Source organism: Diceros bicornis, chromosome 2 (genome assembly GCF_020826845.1).
Source record: "Diceros bicornis minor isolate mBicDic1 chromosome 2, mDicBic1.mat.cur, whole genome shotgun sequence".
In the NCBI taxonomy this organism is placed as follows: Eukaryota; Metazoa; Chordata; class Mammalia; order Perissodactyla; family Rhinocerotidae; genus Diceros; species Diceros bicornis.
This window is the reverse complement of record NC_080741.1, coordinates 84575132-84594971: the sequence shown is the minus strand read 5'-3', so window position 1 is coordinate 84594971 and position 19840 is coordinate 84575132. Positions and strand designations below refer to the sequence as shown.

Genomic DNA, 19840 nt, shown 5'->3' with positions numbered 1-19840 from the left:
TGTAATAATGGTGAAAAACTGGAAATAAACACAGTTCTGTAACATAAAAGAAATATAATTGAATAAACCATGGTACAATACAGCTATGAAAAAATATAATTATTAAGACTATGTAACAACATGTAAAAATTATAAGTAGAAAAAACAAAATATGAAATTATAGCTAGACAACAATCAGAATTATGTAAAAACATGTTTGCATATGGACAAATACTAGAAGAAAATATGGAACAATGTGAAAGCAGCTACTCTATTGCTATGGTGAAATTATGAGAGAAACATGTTCTATTTAAAACTTCCTTTAATCATGTTTATATAACAATAAATCACACTTCATTACATTGCTTCTTTAACTGACTATCTTCCCAAATAAACTATAAGCTTTGTGAAGACAGGACAATGTCTCCTGTGCTCAGCATTACAGCACCAGTTTCTATGGAATAATTCATGAATGAATGAATGTATTACATGGGAAACCTCAAAATAAAGACCCCCAGAAGGGGAGGGGAGATGGACCATTAAAAACAAACAAAAGGAGTGACATCAGCATCACGGCACAGTGAGCTTTCCAGTAAACTCTTCCCCCAATAAGATACAACAAAAGGGTCACGCATAGACCAACAAGAGACACTCACACTGCACAGAGAGACATCAGAAAGACCCACACTGCTGCACATCTGAGAGTGGACGTGCTGGGGCCCCCGGAGGAAGTGGGGAGAGGTAAGGAGAAATCCTCTCCCTCCCCACCAGATCAGTGACTCGGGTCGCACGGCTCCCAGAGAGAGGAGAGGGGCAGCCCTCTGCAGGGAAACCGTAGCTCTTCAGGCCTCTCTCAGCCAGTGAGAAACTCCACACAGAGGACTCAGAACTGCTGCAGGGGTGCCATCAACATCTGAGCACCCCAGGAGAGCGGATAACGAGGGGCAATTGAGAAGCCCCCCCAACCCAGAGACCCCGTGGGCAAGGGAGAGAGCCCCTCTCTCCACCACATGCCCAACACTGCAGCTCATGCAACCAGTCTGAGCAGCCCCAGCAGAGTGCAGGCGGCCCCCAGCGGCGGCAGAGTAGCCGGGGTGGAGCGCAGGCGGCCACGGTGGCGGAACAGCCGCGGCAGAGTGGAGCACGGGCGGCTGCGGAGTAGCCGGGGCAGAGCCTGGGCGGCCCGCAGCAGGGGAACAGCTGAGGCAGAGTGGAGTGCAGTCAGCCTGTGGCAGTGGAACAGCCACGGCAGAGCGCAGGGGGCTCAGATTACACAGCCCCTGACCCCCACACAGTGACAGCAGGTGGAAACTGCAACCAGATATTTCTAGGATGAGGAAAAACAAAGCCACTACAGCAACCACGATGCAAAAGTACATTAAATGGCCAGACCAGAAGGAAAAGGACAAGCACCCAGAAATCAACCCTGAAGGCACAGAAATCCATAACCTAAACGACAGAGAATTCAAAATAGCTATCATAAAAAAACTCAATGAAAAACAAGAAAACACAGATAAACAATTCAACGAGATAAGGAGTTTCTTCACAAAAGAGATTGAAATCTTAAAGAAAAACCAATCAGTATTGATGGAAATGAAGAACACAATAGAGGAGATAAAGGAGAATATGGAATCTTTAAAGAACAGAGCTGACAATATGGAGGAAAGAATTAGCATTATAGAAGATAGGAATACAGATATGCTCCAGATGAAGGAGGAGAGAGAACTAAGACTAAAAAGAAATGAAGAAAGTCTCCAAGAAATATCTGACTCAATTAGGAAATGTAACATAAGAATTATAGGTATTCCTAAGAGAGAAGAGAAGGAAAGAGGAACAGAGAACCTATTCAAGGAAATAATAGCTGAGAACTTCCCAAATCTGGGGAAGGAGCAGGAAATACCAGTAAGTGAAGCCAACAGGTCGCCTAAATATGTCAACAGGCAAAGGCCCACTCCACGACATATAGTAGTAAAACTGGCAAAGGTCAATGACAAAGAAACAATATTAAGGGCAGCTAGACAAAAGCAAAGAATAACGTACAGAGGAACTCACATCAGGCTCTCAGCGGATTTCTCAACAGAAACTTTACAGGCTAGGAGAGACTGGAACGATATATTCAAAATACTGAAAGACAAAAACTTTCAGCCAAGAATACTCTATCCAGCAAAAATATCCTTCAAATATGATGGAGAAAGAATAACTTTCCCAGATTAACAAGAGCTAAGGGAGTTCATGGCCACAAGACTCCCACTACAAGAAATGCTCAAGAAGGCCCTCAGGCCTGAAAAAAAGAAGAGAAAGGGAATACAAAGTTTGGAGCAAGGCAAAAAATAGGTAGACAAAATCAGAAAAATAGTAGATCTTCACCAGAATAAGACAGCAACCACTTAAATACCAAAATCAAAGATCAAAGGAAGGAAATCATCAAAAATAAATATAACCTCATCACTTTAAACACACACCCACAACACAAGATAGAATAAGTTGTGACAAGAATAACTTAGAAGGGGAAGAGGAAAGAGATTGAATTGACTTAGTAAAAGGGAATAAGAGGCCATCAGATAATGGACTATCTCATACACAAGATTTTTTTATACAAACCTCAAGGTAACCACTAAACAAATAATCAGAACAAAATCACATATGATAAACAAAGAGAAAACTAGAAGAGTCATAAGACAGAAAAACCAAACTGAGCTGGCAGGACAAAACACATGGGACAAGAAACAAAGAAAATGCAAAAGAACTGGAAAATAAGCGATAAAACAGCAAAATTAAGCCATCATATATCAATAATTACACTAAATGTAAATGGGTTGAACTCTCCAATCAAAAGACACAGAGTGGCAGGATGGATTAAAAAGCAAGACCCAACAATATGCTGCCTTCAGGAAACACATCTCAGCTCTAAAGACAAACACAGGCTCAGAGTGAAAGGATGGAAGACAATACTCCAAGCTAATGGCAAACAAGAGAAAGCAGGTGTTGCCATACTCATATCAGACAAAGTAGACTTCAAGATAAAACAGGTTAAGAGAGACAAAGGGGGGCAATGTATAATGATAAAAGGGACACTCCACCAAGAAGACATATGAATTGTAAATATATATGCACCCAACATAGGAGGACCAAAGTACATAAAGCAACTACTAACGAACCTAAAAGGAGATATTAACAACAACACAATAATAGTAGGGGATCTTAATACCCCACTTACATCAATGACAGATCATCCAGACAAAAAATCAATAAAGAAACAGTGGACTTAAATGAAAAACTGGACAAGATGGACCTAGCAGACATATACAGAGCACTCCATCCAAAAACAGCTGACTACACATTCTTCTCAAATGCGCACGGAACATTCTCAAGGATAGACCATATGTTGAGAAACAAGGCAAGCCTCAATAAATTCAAGAAGATTGAAATCATAACAAGCATTTTTTCAGACCATAATGCTATGAAACTGGAAATCAACCACAAGAAAAAAACTGGGAAAGTGACAAAGATGTGGAGATTAAACAACATGCTACTGAACAACCAATGGATCATTGACGAAATTAAAGGAGAAATCAAAAACTATCTGGAAACAAACAAAAGTGAATATGCCATACCAACTCATATGGGATGCAGCAAAAGCAGTCCTGAGAGGGAAATTCAAAGCAATACAGGCCCACCTCAACAAACAATAAAAAGCCCAAATAAGCAACCTTAAATTATACCTAACAGAACTACAAAAAGAAGAACAAACAAAGCCCAAAGTCAGCAGGAGAGAAATAATAAAAATTAGAGCAGAAATAAATGAAATTGAGACCAAAACAACTGTAGAAAGGATTAATGAAACAAGGAGTTGGTTCTTGGAGAAAATAAACAAAATTGACAAACCCTTAGCCAGACTTACTAAGAATAAAAGAGAAAAGGCTCAAATAAATAAAATTAGAAAGGAAAGAGGAGAAATTACAATAGATACCACAGAAATACAAAGGATTATAAGAGAATACTATGAGAAATTATATGCCAACAAATTGGACAATCTAGAAGAAATGGATAAATTCTTACACTCATACAACCTCCCAAACTGAACCAAGAAGAAATAGAGAATCTGAATAGACCAATCACAAGTAAAGAGACTGAAATAGTAATCAAAAACCTCCCAAAAAATAAAAGTCCAGGACCAGATGGCTTCTCCGGTGAATTTTACCAAACATTCAAAAAAGATCTAACACTCATCCTTCTCAAACTATTCCAAAAAACAGAGGAAGATGGAACACTTCCTACGAGGCCAACATCACCCTGATACCAAAGCCAGACAAAGACAATACAAAAAAGGAAAATTACAGGCCAATATCACTGATGAATATAGATGCAAAAATCCTCAACAAAATATTGGCAAACCGAATACAGCAATACATTAAGAAGATCACACACCATGATCAACTGGGATTTATACCAGGGACACAGGGATGGCTCAACATCCGCAAATCAAGCAACCTGATACACCCTATCAACAAAACAAGGAATAAAAACCACATGGTCAACTCAATAGTTGCAGAGAAGGCATTTGACAAGATCCAACATCCATTTATGATAAAAACTCTCAACAAAATGGGTATAGAAGGAAAGTTCCTCAACATAATAAAGGCTATTTATGACAAACCCACAGCCAACATCATACTCAATGGGGACAGTCTGAAAGCCATTCCTCTGAGAACAGGAACGAGACAAGGCTGCCCACTCTCACCACTCTTATTCAACATAGTACTGGAGGTTTTGGCCAGAGCAATTAGGCAAGAAAAAGCAATAAAAGGAATCCAAATAGGCAACAAAGAAGTGAAACTCTCACTATTTGCAGACAACATGATTTTATATATAGAAAACCCTAAAGAATCCATTGAAAACTATTAGAAATATTCAACAACTACAGCAAAGTGGCAGGGTACAAAATCAACCTACAAAAATCAGTTGCATTTCTGTATGCTAATAACAAACTAACAGAAAGAGAGCTCAAAATGATAATACCATTTACAATTGTATCAAAAAGAATAAAATATCTAGGAATAAATCTTACCAAGGAAGTAAAAGACCTATACAATGAAAACTACAAGACATTATTGAAAGAAATCGATAATGACATAAAGAAATGGAAAGATATCCCATGCACATGGATTGGAAGAATAAACATAGTTAAAATGTCTATATTACCTAAAGCAATCTACAGATTCAATGCAATCCCAATCAGAATCTCAATGACATTCTTCACGGAAATAGAAAAAAGAATACTAAAATTCATTTGGGGCAACAAAAGACCCGGAATAGCTAAAGCAATCCTAAGAGAAAAGAACAAAGCTGGAGGCATCACAATCCCTGACTTCAAAACATACTACAAAGCAATAGTAATCAAAACAGCATGGTCCTGGTACAACAACAGACACACAGATCCATGGAACAGAATTGAAAGCCCAGAAATAAAACCACACATATACGGACAGCTAATTTTCGACAAAGGAGCTAAGAACATACAATGGAGAAAGGAAAGTCTCTTCAATAAATGGTGTTGGGAAAACTGGACAGCCACATGGAAAAGAATGGAAGTGGACCATCTGCTATCGCCATTCACAAAAATTAACTCAAAATGGATCAAAGACCTGAAGGTGAGACCTGAAACTATAAAACTCACAGAAGAAAATATAGGCAACACACTATTTGACATTGGTCATAAAGGAATCTTTTCAGATGCCATGCCTAGTCAGACTAGGGAAACTAAAGAAAAAATAAATAAGTGGGACTTCATCAGATTAAAGAGCTTCTACAAGACAAACCAAACCAGGATCAAAATGAGTAGACAACCCACCAGCTGGGAGAAAATATTTGCAAAACATATATCTGACAAGGGGTTGATCTCCATAATACATAAAGAACTCACACAAGTGAACAACAAAAAACAAACGACCTATCAAAAAATGGGCAGAGGAAATGACAGACACTTCTCCAAAGAAGATATACAGATGGCCAATAGGCACATGAAAAGATGTTCAACATCACTAATCATCAGGGAAACGCAAATCAAAACTACACTAAGATATCACCTCACACCCGTAAGAATAGCTATAATCACCAAGACAAAAAACAACAAATGTTGGAGAATGTGGAGAAACAGGAACCCTCACACACAGCTGGTGGGAATGCAAACTGGTGCAGCCTCTATGGAAAACGGTACGAAGATTCCTCAAAAAATCAAAAATAAAAAAACCCTATGATCCAGCTATTCCACTACTGGGAATCTATCCAACGAACCTGAAATCAACAATCCAAAGAGGCTTATGCACCCCTCTGTTCATTGCAACATTATTATGCAAGAAGTGGAAGCAACCCAAGTGTCCCTCGACTGATGATTGGATCAAGAAAATGTGGTACATATATACAACAGAATACTACTCAGCCGTAAAAAAGACAGAATTGTCCCATTTGCAACAACATGGATGGACCTGGAGGGTATTATGTTAAGTGAAATAATCCAGAAGGAGAAAGACAAACACCACATGATTTCACTCATACGTGGACTATAAACCAACACACGGTCAGAGAGAACTATATTGTGGTTACCAGGGGCAAAGGGGGTGGGGGGTGGGCACAAGGGGTGAAGGGAGACATGTGTATGGTGACTGACAAACAAAAACGTACAACCAAAATTTCCCACTGTTATAAACTATTAAGACATCAATTTAAAAAAAAAAAAAAAAAGACTGATCTCTATATGCCTGTTTTTAAGCTCAAACTATGGGAAAAACCAAATCAACTCACTGAAGAATCTCTGGGAAGTCTGTTTTCCCTCAAGGCCACTGCCCAGATCTTTGCTCCTAAACGGTCTGAAGAAAGGCACAGGGTTCTGGGAAGTGGGCACAGCAACAGGGTACTCTCAGGGTTTGCGGGGAACACGTGGAATCAGAAGGGAGAGGAACTTCATACCCTTTCCCTACCCCAAAACTCACTGGCCTTTGACTCCAAGAACCTTGCATATAACTATAGCTGGAATTAACGGCATGGGGCAGGGGTAGGTGCTTAGCAAGAGAGATTGGCTATGTGAAAAAAAAGAAGGCAGAAAAAAATAGATCAGCAGGGAACAGTCTTCCCAGTAGGAACTTAAGTCTGATGCCACTCTAAGCTCTGGCTAAGAAATAAATTTCCAGATACAAAGGAAAATAAGAAGCTATAAAGGAATTGAGCTCTGGAGCGAAAATCTCCTTTCCTGACAACCTAAAATCAGTCTGAAATATACCAGAGGCACCAGAAGGACTCTAAGTCATAAAAGTATTATAAGCGTTAACAAAAACACATAGGGAAAGGAGACAATCTTTAAGTTATTTTTCAACCAACCTACGCAGCACCTGTCACAGACCATACAGGCTCTTTCCAGCTTAAACAATTTTTTACCCATCCTTGGTGCTTTTAGACAAAAACATCATAATTGACTAATGCAGAGCTCAGAAAGGAGTTTATCTGCATAGAGAAAAGGGGCACTGAGTAAGAAGAAAAGGGTACAGAGAAAGAAGAATCTAGATTTTAGATGCAGCTCTACCTATTTCATGTTGTAACTTTAAGTAAATCACAATCTCTCTGAGCTTTGGCTTCCTAATCAAAACAGGAAACTACACCTCACAAGGTTAAGGTGACAATTAAATGACGTGATACATGCAAGTCAAAGTATATAATAAATTATAAAATTTTATCTAAATATATGACCTTATTACAGAATCACAAATGCTTCAATTTCCTTCCAGGGTCAAGTTAAGTTGTGCATTTTTCAACCAAATCCAACTGCGTAAGTCATCTGGAGGCTACAAGAAAATCAGTCTCATCTCACTTTGCCAAGTCAACTGATAGTTTATTCTTTCAAAGAGTAGATTCTTCATGTGGGCTGGTGGCAATAAAGAATGATTTTCCAGGGCCAGCCTGGTGACATAATGGCTAAGCTCACACGCTCCGATTCGGCAGCCCAGGGTTCACAGGTTCAGATCCCCGGCGCGGACCTACGCACCGCTTATCAAGGCCATGCTGTGGTAGGCATCCCACATATAAAGTAGAGGAAGACGGGCACAGATGTTAGCTCAGGGCCAATCTTCTTCAGCAAAAAGAGGATGACTGGCAACAGATGTTAGCTCAGGGCTAATCTTCCTCACTGAAAAAAAAAATGATTTTCCTTTTCTCCCAATCTTATTCCTGAAATTCCACTATTCATCACTTAGGGTTAGAGAAGTTTTTTTATTTTCCAGCTCCTTCTATGAAAACGCAAAAAATCTGTGAAAAGGGATTGCCAATAACCATTAACAACTCAGAGTTGAGCAAAGACTAATTCAACTTGATGAAAATTAAAGGCTAGGAAAAAGGGATATGAATAACAATTTGGCCTACAATTCCCAAGAATCTGATTTCAAGGAGGTACCAACCACCATTGTCTCTAACCACCAAAATTTCCCCCAAATTCCCATACTTCAGCATCTAAAAACCTCCCAGACTATTTCTTGCACCGAAAAATAAGACCTCATGTCCCAATTTTGTTTCAGAAAATATGTTCACCTCTGGAATGGGTCCCAGGTCATAGGACATATGTACATGGACACAGAATGAAAAGCATCAGTGGGGAGAGAAGGCACAGAAAAGTAAAAAAACAAAATTCACCACCTCCATAGTTCTGACTACAATCAGCATCCCTGATACTAGGGAAAACCTATTTTCTCCCTTAAATTCTTACTCCTAATAACTACAAAAACTGCCAATGACAATACTTAAGAGGAAATTAAGTGGGGAATTCTTCCTCATATCTACTCTCAGTCCCACCTGCTACTACAGTTTCAGTCCATATATATTTAAATTTGTTGTGTGTGTTACAGTTTGCAATCTGACCTCACAACAATCCTATAAAGAAAGTAGAGCAGGTATTACTACTCCAATTTTAAGGATGAGGAAATTGAGATTCAGAGAAGAATAGCAACTTGCTATGGCCTAAATTAAACCGAGATCTTCTGATCCAAATCTCCTATGCTTTCCAGAACACCATGACGCTTCTTAAGGTCTTTTGGGTCCATTCTCTCCAGAGAAGATATAACCCAGTCTCAATCTTCCTGTCACCACCTTCCATGGCACTGTTCACTGGCTTTTTGTGTCAGAATCTAGCAGTTTCTGCAAGAGAATCTCAAGGTAGCACTAAAGTGAAATCATTAAGCTAAATATCCTTGGAAAACAAAGAAGTTTGTTAAATGGCTGGAAGAAGTGATATTCTTGCCCACTTAATACAAGTTTCCAACTAGATTAGCTAACCACCTAGCTCTATGGCACCTCCAACTTCAGTCTAGGAAGACTGTAGAAAAATACACAAGACCAAAGCCAAAGACCTGGGTTCTAGTCCGGACTCTCACTTCTTCGCTATGTGAGCTTGGGTAACCTCCTTGTCTTAATTCCTTCATATGGAAAATGAGAACAACATTAATTACTGCCCCACAAATACTACTGAGTGGAGGATTAAATGAGACAATGGGTGTGACAGTGCTCAAAGTATAAAATTTCTACAAATAAGCCAACTCAAAAACATCTTCCCAGGAGACTGTTTCAAAACACTAGTAATCAGTGTTTTCTAAACTATGTGCAACAAACTACTCCAACCAAAATGAAGGGAATATTCATCTAGGTTTGTCTTATTTTTCAAAATTATTTTTAGTGTCATGGAAACCTGTCTACAAATTATTTTACTTGACTTAAAGACTCTTATAAATATTCATATGGTAAGCTGTTGTCTTAAAGCTGCTATGAAAATCTACTTGTCATAGTGGAACATTTATTGAACATCTCTCATGTCCCAGTCACTATGTTAGACATTTTCTTTTTTTTTTTTTTTTTGTGAGGAAGATCAGCTCTGAGCTAACATCCATGCCAATCCTCCTCTTTTTGCTGAGGAAGACTGGCCCTGAGCTAACATCCATGCCGATCTTCCTCCACTTTATGTGGGACACTGCCACAGCATGGCCTGACAAGCGGTGCGTCAGTGCACGCCTGGGATCCGAACCCAGGCCCCCAGCTGCAGAGCGTGCGCACATAACCACTAAGCCATGGGGCCAGCCCCTAGACATTTTCAAAGTTTATTTCAATTGATTCTCATAAAAACTCTGAGATATATTTTATCTCCTCTTTACAGATGAAGAAACTGAAGCTCAGAGAGAACAAGAAATTGCCCAAGGTCAAATATGTGTTTGCATCATTGAGGAAAAGAAACACAAAGGTGTTTAGCAGCAAGGAGAAATTTGGAACACTGTTACCCAGTAATTACAGAGCATGGTGGTGAAGAGCATGGACTTGGAGTTGGACTTCCTAGATTCACTATGAGCTTTAGTTTTCTCTTTTGTAAAATTAGGTTAATAATAGTAATCTATTTCATAACCTAGTAAATGAGTTAATATATCTACTTAGTCCTTGCCTATCACATAGTATACTCAATACATTAGGTATTATTATCATCATTTCTCCCACCCTGCTTATCCAAACTTCTCTCTTTTCCTTGCCCTGAAAGCTGTATGCTAACTAGCCTAAATCTCTCCTACACACCTTACTCATTACTGTTGTTATGCTTTTGCTCTTTCTCTTCCTTTTAACTGAAATGCCTCTCTCCTTCCTCACTAATCTAAATCCCACTCAGCCTTCAAAGCCTAGTTCAGATCTATCCCTTCTGTGAAACATTTTCTAACTTCACCAGCCCACAGTGAGTTCTTCCTTCTCTGAACAATTTTTTATACTGTCAAACAATCTAACTTTTAGAAATCACATGATTCCTAAGGGCCTCTGAAGATAGATGATTTAGCCCAAATTCCTCATTTTTTAAATAGAAATTGAGGCTTAAAGAGTTAAATTGCCTATGGTGACATAAAAAGTTAGTTGGCAGAGTAGAGACTTGAATCTGGATATTTTAAATGTTTGCAATTCTCTTTCTACTATACTATCCTAATTTTGTCTTCCTTGAGATTCTGTATAAGTTCTCAAAACTGAAAGCATATATTCTATAATTATCTGATTCCAAGTATTTCATTAGTTTTGTAGCCTTCATGGCAACTAACACACTGGAGTTAGTAGATGTTTGCTGATTGATTAGCATATCCATCTTTCATTGGTGCCCTTTTGTCCAACAGTTAAAATATTAGTAAACATACAACTCTATAGAACTTAAGTTCTCACCATCAGCTATCCACCAAGGGGTCATAGGGACTGAAGATGGAAGTATATCCATATGTATCTCTAGAGTCGCATCACAAGGTCCAAAAAAGAAAGGACTCAGTCCATATCACTGGAACCTGGAAGTATAAAAGAAACACAGTCTTCCAGCTGTGTTACTATTATTAATATCAGGGCCCTCCAAAGATTCAAGTCCACAATAAATAAAGGGGACCTCAATTTCCTCCCACAAAGCCCAAGCCTCTTTTTGCAGGATTAAATCAGGCTAAAGTTGTTGCATAAAGTTGTTACATCCCTTGAATGGAGAAATAGATAAGAGTTATATATCCTGGAAAGGGATTATAGCTCTGCTTGGGAGGACTGAAATGGAAAAATGGTCCAAGACAGAAGGAACAAAAGAAAGAACAGACTCTAAAATTTGAGAAAGGCTCAAGTAATCAAAGACATCTTATAGTGCCTAGGTTGTGAAAAGGGAAGAAGTAGACAGCAGAATAGCTGTTCTTCAGAAAGAAAGAGCAAACATGGGGTGTTTATGTACATCAGAAAAGGGTGAGTTACAGGGCCACCCAGGGTTGCAAGCGGTTAAGTGCATGCGCTCCACTGCACGGCCCAGCATTCGCCAGTTCAGATCCCAGGCGCCCACCGATGCACTGCTTACCGAGCCATGTTGTGGCGGCGTCCCATATAAACTAGAGGAAGATGGGCATGGATGTTAGCTCAGGGCCAATCTTCCTCAGTAAAAAGTGGAGGATCAGCATCAGATGTTAGCTCAGGGCTGATCTTCCTCACAAAAAAAAAAAAAAAGGGTGAGTTAGAGAGAGGCAGAGCAGGTACATCACCAGCCTCACGTAAGGGAGGGGGTAGGACATTCTAACCTAGTAAGACTAATTAATGCTTTTATAGCACCTTATAGTTTATAAAAAGATTTTTATATACACCACTTCTTATTGAATAGTCACTTTGGTTAATGTAGCTGCTGTTTGTTCATATTTTCAGGGAGCTTAAGAGTTGCTTTTGCTCGTCATTCATATTTTCATAATTTTTTTCATTGATTGGCCCTACAAATAATCATGGAAAACTGGCTTTGTCATACCAAATGCTAGGGATACTGAAATTAGTTATAGTCACTGTCCTCAAGGGGATCTCAGCATTGAAGGTAGGGAGATGGAAAGACAAATAAAACCTGATTTTAATACAATAAGTTAATTGTTATGAGAGGTAACAAGTGTATTATGGTTTCTAACACAAATTGAAAGAATTTAAGAAAAGAGTAAGTCTAGTCCTAACTCTAGAAGACTCAACAACCGAACTGAGTCTTGAAGATTATCCAGAATTGTCCAGGCAAAGACATAGGAGAAGAAAAGCCTTTCAGGGAGTAGGAGTAGATAAATACATAGGGGCATAGCACATTCAGTCAAATCTAAGTAGTTTGTCATGGTTATATCAAAGTGGGTGAGGAATCAAAGAAAGGTAGGACTGAAGAGGTAAACCGAGTCAGATCATGAAGAGCTTACTGTGTACTTTCTTTCAACATCTTTCAGTCACACTGTGGTTTAGTTCTCCTAAACTACCCTTTGGATAATCCAAAGGAATTTTTTCACTAAAGAGAAAGAAACAAGCAGCTTGGGTGGCCCATGACTGGAGTTGCACACTGAGGGAAAAGTTCTCTGGATACGGCAAGAAAGCAGTCCTCAATTTTATTCCATTTGCCCCTGCTCTGTTCAGAGCTGCAGCAGACCAGATAACACTTTCCAGTATTGTGGGCTGCTATGGCTCTCATTCAGACCTAATCTCTAAAGATTATGATTTGGACTGGTTGAAAATTAGTAATTAAGTTAATTTGTATTTCATAGAGCACAAGTAAGAGCAAAAGTATTCTGAAGCTATGTTTGCAGTGAACAAGGATGATTTCCAACATAATAAAATACACCTCTAATCCTAGAATACTTTCTCTCCATTGTTTCCTTGTATCCCTTTTCTTATTCTCTGGATCTCTCTCTCCTCAACTCAATTCGGCAAAGATTCACTGAACTCCAACTATGTGTCAGACACTCTGCTGGATGCTAAAGATACAAAAATGAATAAAACACTAAGCTTGTCCACAAAGAACTCACTATCACATAAACAGATCATTGTGTTGAGTCCAGTAATAAAGACATCCACAGAACTGAAAGAAGGCACGGAGGGGACACAGATGCCCAATATAATCTAGAGGGTAAGAGAAGGATTTCTGGAAAAGGAAATATTCACCTCAGTCTCAAAGGATAAATATGAGTTCAGTCAAGAAAAGGAGGGAAAGCGGAGGAGAGGCAATTGCAGTAGGAGTAGACAGCATAAATGAAGACTAGGAGGAGGAATGCCATAATGTGTGAATGGAACTACATACAGATCAGTATTGCAGGAACTGAAGTTGAGGGACAGAAATGGTTAGGAGGTTGGAGAAGTAAACAGGGGTCAAATCATGGGAGGGCCATGAACTTTACTTACAGGACGTGGGAAGACACTGAAAAGCTTTAAGCAAAGGAGTGAAAAGGTCAAATTTGCATTTTAAATAGTTCATTCAAGTGATTAAGTGGAGGGCCGGCCCCGTGGCTTGGCGGTTGAGTACGCGAGCGCTCCACTGCTGGCGGCCCGGGTTCGGACCCCGGACGCGCACCAACGCACCGCTTCTCCGGCCATGCTGAGGCCGCGTCCCACATACAGCAACTAGAAGGATGTGCAACTATGACATACAACTATCTACTGGGGCTTTGGGGAAAAAGAAAAAAAAAAAAAAGAAAGGTTATTAAGTGGAAATCACGATGAGACCTGCAGATGTTCTAGGTGAAAGCTACTGAGAACTTGAAATAGGCAACCATTACTGTCCTCAGTTGAGATAGAGAATATGAGAAGAGCTGGAATATGAAGGAAAGATAAGGAATTCAATACTCAAACAAATGACCTTGAGTTACCTTTAACCACCCAGATGGAGATGTACAGCAGGCAACTGAACATATGTCTGAAGATCAGGAAAAACTTCTGCGTTAAAGGTCAAGATTTGGGAACTGATTGCATTTAGGAGGTAACGGACATCTTGAGAGTGGATGGACCAGGGAGAGCGTGCAGAGGGAAAAAAGAAGTGGGCAGAAAATGGAGCCCTGAGGAACACTTACATTTAATGAAGTAAGCAAAGGAAAAGAACAAGAAGAATGAGAAGGAACTTTAAAAAGACAGGTATGAAGAGAACAAAGAATGCAGTGTTCAGAAGCCAAAGGACCTCCAAATGGAAGATAAATAGTGTCAAACCAATCAGTGAAGGTATAGACTGACACCTTCCTTTGGATTTAGCAATTAGGTAACCTAGCAAGAACAATTTCAGTGTTATGGAGAAGGTGGAAGCCCAATGTCATGCAGGAGGGCAAACATGGGATAAGGAAGTAGAGACAAGAGTGAGATTTCTCCATCATGTCTGGAAGGGTGATTAAGGAGGTGAGTAGTAGTTTTCCTCGTTTCTTTATTTACAAGGATGGAGCAACTATTAGAAGAAGCAATCAGTAGAAAATAAGAGTATGAACAGGAGGAAAAAGAAGGGATGAAATTTAGAGCAAGCTTACAGAGAAGGCAGGAGGGGATGGGTCTTCTTTAAACAATAGTACCCTCATCCTCTGAGAATGGAATAAAGAAAATGAATGTTGCGGTAAATGAGAAAAGCAGAACAAGAGCATTCTAAAGGCAACTGTGTAATAATAGCACAGAATCCTGAAAGTCAAGTAGGTGTTCAGGGAGAGGGTAATCCAGAGTATAGAAAAGTTTAGAATTGAGAGAGCAGTGAGAAATGAGTCTAAAAAGATAAGCTGGAGCAGGTTGTGAAAAAGCCTAATGAGCAGCAGTGTATTAGAGAAGAAGGTTAAGAAGGAAATTAACTCGAAAAGATCTGTGAATGATTTTATTTTGTTTAAGAATACTCTGAAAGCAATGTGAAAGATGGATTGGACAGGATAGGGGAAAAGAATACTACCTTAAAAGGCACCCCTTTTTAAAGCCATTCTGTATTTTTCTCTTTCCTTCATTCCCCTCTGTAACAACTCTTCCTTAATTAGTCACAAGTGAAATTGAAGTAGAGCTATTTTAGAATTCATTCCACTTATTAAATAAAATAAAGACTTATGTGGTCCTATCCCTAATTGTTAAATATAGCTAAATCAAATGGGAATGTTTCTCTCTTATTAAAAAGAAAAAAAAAGCCTAAATTATATTGCCTTTTAAAAACTATCAAAGAAAGCCTTCAGTAACTGTCTTTGAGCCAGTAGCCCTCAATTAATTAAAATAATAACAATCCCCATCCCTGAAATGTGCAAAAAAGACAATCGCCTGCGCAATAAAATTTGGGGAACTCAAAAAAGGAACCAAGATAGGTTGGGTACCCAGAGCTGGAAACAGAGAAGGATGCAACAATCACTAGTATGGCTCTTTACCATTTACAAAGTACTTTTATAGAAGCTTATTTTATTCAGTTCTCATAACAGTGCTATGAAATATACATATTGTTATCCCCATTTTACAGATAAGGAAACTAATTTTTGTCTGTGTTATTCCAGAACCTAGAACAGTATCTGGCATATAGTAGGTCTCCAATGAAAACGTGTCAAACGGCAGGGGTGGGAGGCCCAGAGAGGTTATGTAACTCTGATAGGGTCATATGGTTAACGGTGGAGCCAGATCTCAACCCTAGGTCTTCTGACCCTCAGTCCTATATTTTTCACATTGTTTCATGCTGCTGAAAAGGGGAAAAGGGTGGAGTGGCTGAATATAATCATAATCTGCTTTACCATGTTACATGAACCAATTAAAATTTCAGAAATCTCTGCTCTCAAGCAACAAACACCAAGGCCAGCATACTTCCTCCTATTCTTAGTCATGCTGCATGAGCATCCTTAAGAGTTCAGGGATCTGTGGTATTCGCTCACTTTATTCTCTCCATAGGACATTTGCCCTATTCTAAGCTACTTCCTCCTACTGCACTGAAGTAGTATCTGCAGAATATAAAAGCCTTCTATACCATCCTCTCCTCTCTCCAAAAAGCTATGTGTAGCCTTCTGGTACTCAACTGCATCTATGTAGGAAGCTAAAATAAACGATGATAATGCCACCCAATGAGTATGCAGAGGTCTCACTCACAAGATTTAGAGGGGCACACATAGTGTGAGTGCCATTAACCATATAAAAAACAGGATGTAACTCTCCATCCTGAGGCATTTAACCATTCCTGCATTTAACCATGCCCTCACTCTATGCAATAGATATGATCCTGAAAAAGCTGTTTGTATATAAAATGTTTGTAAATTTTTGTTATTTCAAAAGCAGTGGGGCACTTACTATTTAAATGAATCATGTGGTAAATCCTTTTGCAAAAGAAACAATCTTTTACGTAAGAAAAAATAATCTCCTAATTTTTCTGCTGGCAAATTTATCTTTTTTTTATAGAACCCAATCTATCAATCTGGGTTCAGAGCCTGATACTTCACTTTATTAGCTATTTAATATTGGACAAGTAACTATTTTTATCAGTCTGTTTATTCATCTATGAAATATTCTATTTATTGCTCAGTATCACTGTGAAGATAAAATGAGACAACAGGTACGAATATGTTCTGTAAACTCTACAGCACAGTGCACATGGCAGGGATCAAGAAACAAATGCTGCTAAGCCAACACTTACACATACGTATACAAAAGTTCTTAGATCTATTAAGGAGAGAGGAGTTCAACCACAAGTTCCCAATTCCCATCACTGAGGAAGAAAACACACACAGCAGGCATTACAGAATTAGCTCCTTTTTTCAGGATACCACATGGTAGCAATACTGTAAGAAAGAGGTACTGAATGGAGAGTACTCGAAGATGAGCTTTTCATCCAAGGTAATGTTTAGTCATTGATTGACCTATGCTTCTTCTTCCAAAGATTTACAAGCATTACCACACAGGATAAATTATAGAACTAAAGTTTTTGAAAGAAAATGGCACAAAAACTGTAACATGGAATAATGTACTGCTGTAAAGGATCTTAGAGAATGTCTGTTTCAATCCTCTCATTTGAAAGATTTTAGAAAATCAAAATCCAAAGAGGCAAAGTGGTTTACCTAAGAATACATGGTGGCACATTTTTAATGGTACAAATATTTCTAACCACAACGTCTTCATTCCTCAAGACAGCCCACTTCTATTCCCATAGCACCCTATGCATACTAATTACTATACTATACTAAAATCCTACTTAAGTGTGTGTCCTCTCCCCTACTGGACTGGAAGATCCCAGTAGACAAGGCCTATGCTCAACTTATCCTTATATCCCCAGCACCTGGCTTGTGTCAAATGCTCAGCTGCACGGAACATATCTCAATTAAAACTGTTTTGTAAATTTGAGGGTAATGTATGCAATTCTGGAAAACTTGCTATTTAGGCCTCCATTACTTTTTGCTTAGCAAGATACTGAAAAGGCTAATGTAACTACAGATCTGAACTTGGGTTCAGAAAGACAGTAAGTAATCTTAGACAGGAACACTAAGATAAAAATGGGTCCCTGAAAGGAAGATCATCATTATAGCACAGTCCTATTGACTTTATTATACTGTTGGATTTTGATGACTAGGTAAAGAGTCTCCTTCAACCATTTTACAATGACCTTTGCTGAAACAACAATAACACAAATAAGACAGTGAAATTACTGGTGTGGCTATAGTGTGATATGCTCATGTGGTTCTTTTTCAAGCACTTACTAACAACTCCACAATGAATCTTTAAAATAAGTAGACACAAACATTATTTTTTAAAAGAAAAAGGATTAAATGTGAGGGATCTACTCAAAGAGTGACTTCAGAGTAGAAAGAAATTAGAATTGGAGTCAGAAGATATAAGTTCTAGTCTCCATTCTCTCACTAACTTGTTATTTGACCTTGGCAAATCATTCCACTTCTCTGGGCTAGATGATCCCTCAGGTTCCTTCAAGTTCAAATGTTATAATTATAAAATCAAAAGTCCCTATCAGTCCTTGAGAGAGTCAGGGACGGAAAAAGATAAAAGTTAGAAAGATTGATGGTAAAACAGAGGGATACTGTGGTACTGCGGTATAGTGGAAAAAAACCTTGGTAGAGAGACTAAAGTTCTAGATTCTAGTTCTGGTTCTGTCATTAACTAGTTGAGTAACCTTAGACACATCACTTTCCCCTTTAGATAAAGATTTCCCACACTTATAAAGTAACCCAGATGATCTTCCAGCTCTAATAACCTAGAATTCTAAACTATAGGCTACTGCTGCTAGGAACCACGAAATTCTATGGAATCAGTATGTTTATGTTAGTCAGAAACAGGACATATAGATAAAATGTTAAGCAGAGAGAAGCCTCAAACCTCACTTGAGCTTCCCCTCACAAGTTTCAATTAAGTATTTTCTAGAGCCACTCACAAGCACTGGTCCAGACCACTGTACTTTGAATTCCCCTATTCTTAATGAAATGCCCAAAGACTGACCAGAAAAGAATGGAAACAGGTGCTGCCTAGATAATGCATCAATCCAATCTCTTCGTCTCCCTCTTTTCTACCACTGTCCTTTCCTTATAGTATCCCCTGTCTGGACTTAGCCAACTCTCTCTCTTTTGACTCAAATTCTTCAAGGCTCTGTTCAAATCTCACTACTTCCATGAAGCATTCCCTTCCCACTCTAGCCCACATCCATCTCCCACTCTTAAACTTCTATAGTACTACATTGCTATGGTAGAGATTAAATGATATTTGTGAAGAGCTTAGACCAACATGTGGTATATAGCAGTTGCTCAATAAATGATAGTAGTGGGTGTTGTTGCCACACCTTTAGCACTAATCACATATCCTTTAGCTCAGTGCAGCTTAAATTTAAGATGCACGTGAATCACCTGGTTATCTTATTCAAATACAAATTACTATTCAGTAGGTGTGAGGTGGGACCTGATAACCTGTAGTTAAAAAGCTCCTGGTTGATGCCAGTGCTGTTGATTCAAGGACCATACTTTGAACACAAAAGGTAGTTTTCAGTAAACTTTAAAAAAAAAAAGTGATTTATCTCATCTATCCAACTGGATAGAAAGATCTTACAAGACAGACACTATGTCTCATTTTTCTTAGTATATATACCCTATATATGAGAAGGTGCTCAATAAAGACCTGTGGATTTATCATATCTGCAATCTCTAGAAAATCTAGATAATCTCTAGAACACCTGTGCTAAAGTGATTTTCAAATCAAACACTGAGACATGCTAGAATGAAAAAGTTCACTTGGTCACCGGAATTGGAATCGCTAGAACAGAAGCAGGGAACAAACTGAGAGACTAACTTACCTCTTCAACAGTGAGAGTGCAATACACACAAAAAACAACATATACAAATGGATGCTTGTTCCTTGTTTAAGCACAAAGATCATTAAAGTGCAGTCTTAACTGCACTTCAAATTTAGGTATGAACCTTAAAAGAAGACATGCATTTCAGGCAATATATGTATTTTTAAAAACTAATAATAATTACTAATAAGGTATATAATGAGCTTGATTTCATGTTTTTAGTGGAGCAGATACATTTTTCAATGATCCTTTAGTATGCAATTAATCTAAAGATCTCAGGCAACCAATGAAACACAT

General features: G+C 38.7%; 1 protein-coding gene and 1 long non-coding RNA gene across 5 annotated transcripts in view; both read right to left on the bottom strand.

The window, feature by feature from the left end:
- SYN2 (synapsin II) overlaps positions 1-19840 on the bottom strand; it is a 296790-nt gene that overhangs the window by 273439 nt on the left and 3511 nt on the right. The gene's annotated exons all lie outside the window — the stretch shown is intronic.
- Positions 6742-13753, bottom strand: LOC131419811 (uncharacterized). Its single transcript, XR_009223340.1, has 3 exons — positions 11852-13753; positions 11197-11312; positions 6742-7814 (listed from the first exon to the last, which is right to left on the bottom strand). It is a non-coding gene; the product is annotated as an uncharacterized LOC131419811 (long non-coding RNA).